Here is a 12156-nt window from a genome sequence, read left to right on the forward strand (position 1 = left end):
TGGATTTTGAACATCCAACCTAGCATTTTATGTTAGCCAGTAACTGTGAGACTCGTGATTTAGCAACATTTCTTTTTAGTTCTTTATCAAGACTTATGCCCTAGTTTATTGAACATAATTTAGAGTGATGCGGTTTTTACAATTTTACATCGTTTGATCACTATCAGTAATGAAATGTAATTTAAACCAGGAGGTAGCCATTAATCTCTTAAACAATGACCACTGACATTTAATAAAATATATTCCATAAAAATCATGGTTTAACTCTACCTCTCATATACCCTATCACATCAGTTCTCCTATATACTTTCTCTTATAAAATAAAAAAGAAAATTACTACTCTTTAGGGCTGATGGCTGATCCAATGAAATTTGTAGTATAATTGCTAGTCTCCAATTATAAATCACAATCTAGCAATTTCATATAAAAGAATTGCACAATTATAGTTCTGTGTCTCCATTGTACAGCTCTTAATGATAAACTTTAACCTGAGGAGAATGCATCATGCCACCGGACTCAACATTTTCCCCTCTTTTTTTTGCATCCTATACCCAGAGTTAAATCAATCACATTTCTCTTAAAATTGGCCTTACCTCCTAACTTTCCTATTTCTTTAAACATAAGTATTTCTCTCCTAGTTATCCAGAATATTTCTTGTTTTCTCCCTTATAGTCAATTATTCTAATGCTTAGGTGTCTTTTATATGATTTGTTTTTATTTCATTTTTTGTATGAAAATATATGTATGTTCTCACTTTGACTTTTCAACACTTTAATCCAAGTCTCCACTCCATTTCTGTTGAACTATTCCAAGCTAGTCTGCCAAATTTACCTTTCAGTCCTCCAATCCAAACTACTTGCATCTTCTACATTCGTCTTCTTAGTAGAAAGTTCACATCACATTCTTTGTGTTTCCAAACCTGCATAACACCTATTGCTTAAAAGTGAAGAATAACCACATTACCTAGCACTCAAGGACCTCTACAGTCTGCCTTTGAACTCTGTCATATCATTCGAGATGCTAGGCACGCCAGGTGAGGCAGTATATGCCAGGTCCCAGTGACTCCGGAGGCTGAGGTGGGAGCATCGCTTGAGCCCAGGGGTTCTGGGCAGTCGTGTGCTAAGCCATCAGGTGGGTGCTGTAAGTTCAGCATCAATAAAGTGACCATCCTGGTGGTGGACCACCAGGTTGCCTAAAGAGGAGTGAAGTAGCCCAGGTCAAAACCCCTGTTCTGATCAGTAGTGGGAACCTGTCTGTGAATAGACACTGCACTCAATCCAGCCTGGGCAACAAGAGACCCCATCTCTAAAAAGTAAGTAAACAAACCAACAAAGAAACAAACTGGGCTTGATGAATTTCCTTCACCATATCCTTACTTCTCCTCCTTTCTGCCTTTGTTCTATGTCACTTCCCAGACACACAATCTCCCTATGCTCTTCTTTTACAACCCATTCTTCAAGTTTAGTTTAGACCTTGCTTTCTCACGGGCCATATCCTTCAAAAGTTTCTCCTCTTCAGAGGCTTTTTGTTGGCTTTCCATATGCGACCCAAGGGCTTTCTCCCAGTCTTTCTCTCAATCTCCTGTGAGACTTAGAGGCCTCCAAGCTGCTGACCTCATCACATTCTTTTCTGTATCTAACACAGATCCCTGTACACAGGTAACAGGTCAGTAAGTGTTTACAGATGTTATGTGTACAACCACAGCCTGCATACAAGGCAGAGATCGGCAAACTCTGGCCTGTGGACCAAATAGGAGCCTCCAAATCATGTTTGTAAATTAATTCCCCTGGGGACACGGCCATGTCTGCCTGTTCACATGTTTCTGATGGCTGTTTCTGTGCTACCATGGAAGTCTTGAGTCACTGCAACATAGACTCTGTGGGCCACAGAACCTAAAATATTTGCACCCTGACCCTTTACGGAAAAAGGGCTGACTTCTGATAAAGTGCACTGCAGACAAGAGGGGGAAAAATAAACTTGGTTTGGTGCCTGAAGAGATTTCACAGGAAGTGCTCACTTGTGGACCTCTGTTTCCACCTGTCCACCGCCCTCCCTTAACTGCCAGCACACCTCTCAGGTCTGTAAGTTGGACAACGTTGGGCTGAGCCATGTTGGATTTTTGTAAAGTGTCTCTCAGGAGCACATCTGTTTAAAAGCACCTTCACGGAGAAACCCTAGATAAGATTCTCCGATCAATATCAGGGCATCTGCTGATCCTTACATACGGCCGCTGACAGGTGACAGCCAGCTGCCAGTCAGTTGGAATTAGTATCTCAATCACACCGGTCACACACACAAGCCAAGAAGAGGGTGAAGGTAGTGAGCACAACGGCAAGTGTCCCAACGACCGATTAGATGCCATGTCAGCAAGAAAATTCCCCTCCACATGCCAGAGAGTACATTTAGCTGATTCATTTTGTCAAAATAAAAGTGGTTTTTGGCAATTTTAAATACTTAAAAAAAAAAAAAGTCTTCTCTAAGTAAAGAATTTAAAATAGCACTTTTTACATGGAAACTGGAATAATTATTTTTGTACTTTTGTAGTCATAGTTCCCCAAGTATGCCACAGAGTGTTCATATACATATTTATGTATCTATCTAGCTAAGTATTCTCATTTTCAAATCTAAAAATTCATAGGTTGACATATATTCCAATTTAAATTCTGGGTAAAAATTGCATAGATCCTTCTGGATTACCCTAGCTACATATAGTTTGATACTCATGTATTTATTCAGTGACTATTTCTTAGGAACTACCACGTTCCAGGCATGATAGAAATAGCACCGTACAGTAGAGAGAGCACCAGATTCCCGGCAGTCATAACTAGGTTTGAATCCTGCCTCCATAAGCTGAGTGACTATAGATAACTGATTGAATGCCTCTGAAACAAAATTAGTACTTTATAAAATGTGCAATGTGCTATTTTCCTCTATGAAGGTTGTTGTGAGAATTATGTGTGCAGCTATCTTAGCCTGCCTGGAGGATGTCCCCTTTAGATTTCTGCTGCCTTCTACTGGGAGCTGGCAGTGTGTGCTGACCACCTAGTGATCACTAGGGCCAACCTGAACCACGCAGAGGAGACTCATGCCCCTTCTAAACTCCCGAGTGTGAACATTTGCCGCAAGTCAGGACAGTCAGAGTCTCTTCCAGGATATTTTGCAACAATAGCTGGGGTAAATATCTCTTTGCCTATCAGATCATAAAACAATCAGATCATGAAAAAGTCTAGGAATGCTGATAAAAATTTCCCCACAAGTGGAGAAAGACTCTGTATAATACATGATAAAAAAAGATAGCAGGAGAGAGACTGAGTTCCCCTAGTTCCAGTCACTAGGTCACCAGGGCTGTCCTGAGGCCTAATCCTTCCAACACACTCCCTTCCTGCTAAAGTCGCAGTAGTTGTAGCTACAATACTAACTATACAACACAGTAATGCTTAGCAAAGCCCAAAGTACATGCACTACCTTATTGTATCTCTGGGCACCAGGGAAAAGAAGATGACTCTGGTTTAGAATCTTCACTTCTGGGACAATAGGGACCTCTTTCTCTTCTTTATCCCTAACACCAATAGCAGTGTTTAATATATACTACATAAACAGAACATATTTGTTGAATGAACAAATGCTTGATTAAATAACTATAATACTAACATAATGAGGATTATAATAGACACATAAAGAAAACCAAAGGAAGCTTACCTAAAAAGGTTTTTACAAGGAGTATATATAAAATATATATAAGCACATAACAGGAAGCTAATTAAATTGTTATTAATGAAACAGGAATTAGCTGCCCCAAAATACTCAAGGAGCAAGAAATGCCAATATTCTCCACTTTTTCCACATTAAATAATAGCTTATTTGAAATACTTAATTACAAGGTTTTATGAGGCCCGATGCCAGGTGTTACATGGGTTCCTTGCCCTCTGCATTACATCACAAAAATACCTGGACTCACAGTATTCTGGAAAACTAATAGAGGAGGGCCCTGGCCTTAGGCCCAGTGTCACAGATGACTCAAGGTCCCGCTCTGCATTGCCTCTGTCAGCCCCTACCCATCACTATCTCCGAGAAACTGTCTCCCTGATTTGCTGTCACACCGTCCACTCCGCAGTCCCTTTCAAGTCATGCTAAGGATTCTCTTGGCATAGCGCCCAAGGTCACGTTACTGAGCGGCCAGGTCTCCCCGATACCCCCTTTCCACATCTGTACAAGTAGCTGCGCTGGGGCAGAGTTCTCGCCTACACCACCTGCGTAGTCATGCCCACTCTGTCCCCCGCACATTCTGATAGAAACTACCCCTACAGAGGACACTTCTTCAACTTTACATCCTATCTGTTTTCTTCTCTCTCTTAAATAGCATGAATATTAATTTCCCAAGTTTGGTTCAGCAGCCAGACCTTCAAAAACAGTCTGTTACCTAGAACACAATGCCAAACTTTTTTCTTTTTCATTGTGATGTCACTGGTGATCAAAGAAAAACAATTTCTTAGTCAAAATTTTCTGGCAGTTTTGCTTGTGAAAAAATATCGCTTCTACATTAATGTAATCATTTATGTCATGATGATGATGATGATGGTGGTGGTGGTGGTAAAATGTCAGAGAGGCTGAACATAAATGCAGATTGGCCTATATTTTTTGGTTATACAGTTGGAAGAAAATCCTGGTTGTTACGCATTTTCCCCAGGAGAAATATTATTCTAAGGAATTATAATAATTGTCAGTTTGAGTTCAATAAAACAAGAGTCTTCTTGCTAACTCTAAAATTTGAGGAAAATGTGCTTATGTTCATTCAGGCATCGATACATATTGTTAGTCAAAAGCTTCCCACATAGACAGGAAGAGGCCTGAAGTCATTAAAATAAAGGTGACATGAGCAGAAAGCATTATACGTAGATACACAAAGAATCTATATGCTCCTTGTTCATTCGAAGTCTGACACAGTGGAGGGCTTGCGGGAGTCATCTCAGCTTTAATACTGTCTCACTGAAAGCATCTTTAGCAAAAGGCTCGACCGCCAACCCACTGTAAGTCCATCTATTTTTCATGTCACCTGGCGATGAGCAATTACTGACACATTAATCTGGTGTGGCTCTCTCTCAGATCTAACCCTTCACGAGTTTCAGTAGCAGTCAAAGAGCCAGATGCACTATTCCCAGGCTACCTGTGATAAAATAGAAATTGAAGGACCACTGAAAAAGACTACAGCCTTTGGGGTCATAAAGTATTAGGATCAAAGGAGACATTACCATCAACAGATTTAATGCCTACCTTCAAGAAAAAGAAATACATGTCTAAGAAAGAGCAGCTTCTTTTCTTAGAGCCAGGCAAAGATATTTTCCTCTAGTAAGAAACACTGGCAATTAACTCAGTAATTATCAATGCAAATGAGCCATTTGCAGCTTCACAGCTTCTGTATCTTTTGGGTACAGAAAGTTCTTTAAAAGGAGAGAAAAAGAACTTGGTGTGCAGATACATAGAAATTCCCCAAACTGGGCAGCGCCTGTGGCTCAAGGAATAGGGCGCCGGTCCCATATGCCGGAGGTGGCGGGTTCAAACCCAGCCCCAGCCAAAAACCACAAAAAAAAAAAAAAAAAAAAAAGAAATTCCCCAAACTAACCATGAGATTGATAATATTCCTTTTGACCTAAAATGTAACTGTTTACTGTGCTATAAAAATGAAATGGAAATATCTAGTCCACAAAGTGAATGTTCCTTTCCTAAAACTGTGGTGGCCTCAACATAGCACTAACTGTACCAGTCTAATATACTGTTTTCTTTTGGGGTCCATGTGAAGTGATGTTACCTGCATAGAATGTTTAATGATCAAATTAGGGCATTTAGGGTACCCAGCACCCAAACAGTTACCATTTCTATGTATCAGGTACATTTTAAACCCTCTCTTCTAGCTTTTGTAAAAAATACAAACACAGTTAACCACAGTCATCTTACTCTGCTATCAAATGTCAGAACTTGTTCCTTCTATCTACCTGTTTGTATCAATTAAACAACCCACATGTCCTTCCCATCTCTAGTAACTATCCTTCCACCTTCTACCTACATGTGGCCAACCTTTTTAGCTCTCACATATGAGTGAGGACATGTGTGATTTGTTTTTCTGTGTCTGACTTATTTCATTTAACATAATCTCTGGCTCCATCCATTTTGCAGTAAATGATACGCTCTCCTTCTTTTCTATGACCAAATAGTATTCTAGTATGGATGATACCACATTTTCTAATTCATCCATTCATGGTGAGGATATAGAGAAAGGGAACCCTTATGTTATGAGTGGGAATGTAAATTAGCATAGCCACTATGGAAAACAGTATAAAGCTTTCCCCCAAAACTAAAAAAAGAACGATCCTATAATTCAGCCATCCCACTAATGTACCATTTTTGTATTTTATTATAGATAGCAATTTGTCAGATGTGATTAATCCTGAACTATTTTCTATCCTCTTTAACATACACATCATGAAAATGAACTATCAGCGCTTTAAATGTCTTACGTACCTTATTTTAAAAAAAGAGCATTTGCTATTACTTTGTCCTTTAAAACATTATGTAACTTGATTGGATGGGGAGGAAAAAATGGGATCGCTGCCAAATCCTCATTTAGCATACATAAAAAATTAAGGAAGTGTTGTATCTCACCAAATACGCTGGCTATTAAATCTTACCACTTGTTCTTATTCCAAAAGTGGCAATAAAATAAAGAAGGCATCGAATTATTCCATTTTTTTAGATAAGATTTATGGGAATCTTAAAATTATACAAAATTGGCAGAGTTTGCTAAAATTTATAAGACAACTTTGAAAATAAAAAACTACCTATTTGCAAACATCATATTCAAATTGTCTAGCATGCTGGATGATGATCAAAATAAGATACATTTTGGAAGTAATTCTTTATAGACAACCAACTGTACAGCCCATGAGCCAAGCAACTGTATTTTTTTAATCTATGATCTGCAAGGGAAATTGAGTCATTAACTAATATACGTGCTATATAAGGCAAGGTTTATATGCATTGTTTTTATTCGATTTGAAAATACGGCTGTAATTCATATATATAGTGACAAAATAAAATAACAAACATCTTTTTAATTCAGTCACATACATGCCTTAAGTTCTAAACGCAGATGTTTACTCCTTGGTAAACATATCTTTACAAAAATGTTTGTTCAAAGCACTAATAATGAAATATACATTTACTTTGGCCATTAACGGTGCAATATTTGTTTGGCTAGCATCTCTACAAACTTCTGCTAATTACTAGACCTTAGAAATTATACAACTTATACAACTGCAGGGAGAAGGACAGAAATATTTTTAAAATATTTGCCTTGCAAATAACACTTGCCTTAGGAGGTTGACCCAAAAGTTTATGAAGGTCCTTTTATACTCTTACATATTTTAAAATTATTTTGCCCGTCATTGTAAATACAGTCCCCCTTTTTTACCCTAAATTTAAATAATCATGGTGTGTGTAAGCTTGTAAAAGAAATGTTTAGTCATGAGGAACATATCACTACTTATGTTCATCAAAGTAGGTTTTAACTTAATCAAGGGTATGCTTATTGAGGGCCTTTTAATATCTTAAATGAAATTGTTCCACCTTCAGAATCAGCATTTAGATTATGCCTAATAACTTTAATCTACACTAAGACGTGCTACTTCATAGCTTGGTCTGCAACTTTCAGTTTCCACGTGAAACACAAAAGCCCACCAGACTAGAATGGAAGTAAAAAGAGTGGGCCTCCCTCTAAGGTCTCAATCCCTATGTAAAAAATTTCTATGTGCCTAGGAGAGTCCTTGCAGGGGAAGTATGGCTCCATTTGGTTCTATTGCAGTGCTCTGAGTAGGACAGTGGCTTTTCACCGCTGAGTGACCACCAGTCTTAGCAGATCCTGGCTGGTATAATGACTTACTCCACATTTACTTCCTCCGTTGTTCCTCTTCTTAGTCCATTTTACATTGCAATAAAGGAATACCTGAGACTGGGTAATTCATAAAGAAAAGAAGGTTATTGGCTCAAGGTTCTACATAGGCTGTACAAGAAGCATGGCACTGGTACCTGCTTCTGAGGAGGGCCTCAGGAAGCCTTCACTTGTAACAGAAGACAAAGAGGGAACAGGTGTATCACATGACAAGAGAGAAAGGACGTACCCGTGCCCTTTCAACAACCAGCTCTCACTTGAACTAATTAATAGAGCAAAAACGCAGCCATGACCTTGCACCAAGCAAACTGTTCCTGTAGAATCTGCCTCCATGACCCAGACACCTTCCACTCAGCCCCACATTTAATATTGGAATCAAATTCCAACTTAACATTTGGAGAGGACAAACATCCAAACTGTATCAGCTTGGATGTTGTGATAGGGCAGCATTTTTCCCAAAGAAGTAGCAATTCTTAAGAATTAGTTTCAATGGCAATTACTTGTTGGCAAACTGATGACTGTTCTCTGGATCAAAAGTCTTAGATTCTCTCTGCTGGCTGCCCTCTCAAGTCAAGAGCAGTGGTGGGATGCAATCAGGAAGAGTTATCACATAGGATCCATTTACAGGTAAGAAAGCCTCAAGAGGACAAGAGCTTGATCTGTTCTATTCTCTGCTACAATCTCAGCTTGTAGAGTAAAAACTATTATGTAGCAAACACCTGAATATCTGAAGGAAGGAAAGAACGAAGAAATGAGAGAAGAAAGTAATTTGTTATATAGTGCCATGATGACTGTCCTCCATCCAAGGAGAAGTATTGGCTGTAATGAACAAAGACTGTGGCTCTCTATGAAAGGTGCAGGGAGAATGTGCTGGTTTGGGACCCAATCTCCTAGCTCCAGGCATAATAAGCAATGCCAATAATGCCTACTAATGAACTTATTTATTTCATATCCCCTCAGAAGAGGTGATTGGAAACCCTTTTCAGTGTCTACCAATGAGATTTCTAGAAACTTAAACATACTGATTCTTATTTATCTCTTCCAACTCAGTACAAAAGTCACCTCGTTAGTCAAATCTGGTGAGTATAATGCCCCTTAACCAGTAACATGATAATCTAACTGCATCTAAATAATTCTAGATCTGATTAAACTTTCTAACTCCAAACCTCAGAGAGAAAGGATTCCCTTTCTTTGCAAATAAACCCTGGTTTCCACATGCAAGATAGCCATGTTTCTCTCTAGATCTTATATACTAGAATAAAAAGACTGACATTCCAAATTAAATCAAAAAAAATTTTACACTTAATAGCTTAGTCAGTTGGCACTCATATCTATATTAGTTATCTACTCCAGGGTGAAGAAGTTACCCCCTAAACTCTATGGCTGGATACAAGAAATGTATTATCTCACTTACTTTCTCAGGGTCAGGAAACCATTCACGACATAGAAATGAGAATCTGCTAAATTGAGCCTTCAGATGAGACTGCAACCCTGGTCAACATCTCGACCTCAATCTAACTTGTACTCACTCACGCTGTTGTTAGCAGACCATGATCCCACACCACCTGGGGTTTTCCATAGAGCTGCTCATCAACATGTCAGCTGGCTTTCTCCAGAGTAGACAATCCAAAAGAGGCCCAAGAGTGCTTAAGGTGGAAACCGTGGATATTTTACATTTAATCTTGAAAGTAGTCTGCCATTATAGCATCAGCACAAAGCCAGGACTCATCATCTAAATCAGGTTTATCTTTGAATAAAACTCCTTGGGTAAAATTACTTAAGTACAGTTCCTATCTGTATGCAGACCTATGCAACTAAAGAGATGAGTTATTTTCACATATACCTATAATGTACAATGAAGACAAAGGTGCAGCCTGCCACAGTAGTTCACACCTGCAATCCTAGCCCTCTGGGAGGCCAAGGAAATGGATCGCCAGAGCTCAGGAGTTTGAGATCCACCTGAGCAATAGCAAGATCTTGCCTCTATTAAAAATAATAAAAAACTAGTTGGGCAGTTGCTGGTGTATTCATAGATACACAAGGGGTAGTTGCTGGTGTAGCCTCAGCTACTCTCTACCTAGAATGACAGAGAAAGACTCTGTCTCAAAAAAAAAAAAAAAGGATAGGGTGCAAGACAACTGCCTTGAACACTCCTATTCAAGGATGTTACTACTGGGTTGGCCCAGTGGCTTACGCCTGTAATCCTAGCACTCTGGGAGTCTAAAGCAGGTGGATTACTTGAGCTCGCTTTTGAGACCAGCCTGAGCAACAGCTAGATCCTGTCTCTAAAAATAGCTGGGCACTGTTGCAGGCATCTAAAGTCCTAGCTACTCAGGAGGCTGAGGCAAGAGGATCGCTTGAATCCTTTTTCTATAAGCCTTCATGAGCAACCTCAAGAGTTGCTCAAAAAAAAAAAAAATGATCATGGGGCAGTGCCTATGGCTCAAAGGAGTAGGGTGCTGGCCCCATATACCAGAAATGGCAGGTTCAAACCCGGCCCCAGCCAAAAACTGCAAAAAAAAAAAAAAAAAAAAAAGATTATATTTCAAGATCTAGTAAGTAATCTAGTCTTGTTTCTGCTCCCCATGCCTTCTTTCCTTTGACATGAAAGGTATCATGTATTGACAGTTGACCAGTTGTCAGCTTGCATTTCGCTAGTAGAGTTTAATTTGGCAATACTTTTGCAGATTTCTAAAAGAATAGCATGAGCCTCTGGTGAATTCTCTTAAAGTTCACACCATTAAAAAAAAAAAAAAAAAGACATATCCACAAGTGTCTGTGAGATAAGCTCTTCTTAGAGGCTCTATTTTTTTTTAATTATTTAAGCTGTACCAAGAAGATTAAGAAGCTCTCATTTTTTACTGAGGAGTCTTGTGAGGAGCACCCCTATTTTCCTAAGAACCTTTTGTCTGTCTAATATGCTGGCATACTACCTTAGATTTATCTGATATTTTTAAAAAGGATCTTACAGTCATATCCTCAGCTTTACTGTGATTTTCTGGCAATGCCCAAGATTTGATCCTTGTTTGGAAGCCAGTTCTTCATTTACTCCAAAATTTTTATCTTTAGTAAGTGGGAATTTTTTCAACCATCAATTCCTGATTTCTTATATTTAACAATCCTTCCCTCAATATACCTTTCTCCTTTTGAATTTTACCAAAAACATCAAAAAGAAACCAGATAGCATCCCCACCTTCCTTGTAAATTTCCTTTGCTAGATTATTCAGCTTATTAGGCACATTTTCTGCTTCCCATATTTCTGCAGACATTGATGTTGCTGAATTTCTGCCATGAGATACCAAGTGTCCCCTTTCCTCTAGCATGAAATAATATTTACCTCCTTTTTCTATAAGCCTTCATGGGCAACCTTATCAAAGACCATAACTCTTCTACTAATACACTTTACACCTTCCCTACAGTCTCATCAAAGCCCACACTTGTTCTAAAACCTCTTCCACATTTCAGGTTTTTGTTTCAGTAGCACCTCACTTTCAGGTACCCAAATCTGTTTAATTCATCTATGTTTTTGTAAAGAAAATTATCTACAAATTTATCAGATTAAAACAACAAACATTCATTATTTTACATGTCTGAGTGCCAGGAATCTGAATGCAGCTCAGCTAGAGACCTCTGGCTTAGGGTCACTCATAAGCTTGCTATCAACCAGTTGGCTCTGGCTGCAGCCTCATCCAAAGGCTCACCTGGTTACTTGCAGACCTCTCTACAGGGCTTTCTCACAAAGGTCAGCTTCTTTCCTCCAAAACCATAAACCCCACAGAGCACATCCAAAATAGAAGCCATGCTGTTTTTATAACCACATAATCATAGATAACATCCCATCATTTCTGCTACCATTTATTTACTAGAAGCAAATGTAGCTCACACGTGTGAAGAAATGATTCCATGGGGAGTAGAGATCATCTGGAGCCATTTTAGACAGCACTCTACCACAGAAGTCAAAGGACTTCACAAAAATTTGTTCACTAAGAAATGGGTTTTATTTTTAAAAATATAACCACTCAGGAACTTGAAGAACTTAGTAGTGGGAAGAACAAATCAATGAAAAAGGCATTGTAAAGCAGAAACAAAACAGCATAGAAGATAGAAATGAATGGTCTAAAAAATTATAATTTTGAGCAAAAGGTTGTTAATGAACAACTATTTAACCTGGACGCTGAAATATTGTCATTCACGCAACACATTTAATGACACAG

Source organism: Nycticebus coucang, chromosome 17, assembly GCF_027406575.1.
Source record: "Nycticebus coucang isolate mNycCou1 chromosome 17, mNycCou1.pri, whole genome shotgun sequence".
Classification (NCBI taxonomy): domain Eukaryota; kingdom Metazoa; phylum Chordata; class Mammalia; order Primates; family Lorisidae; genus Nycticebus; species Nycticebus coucang.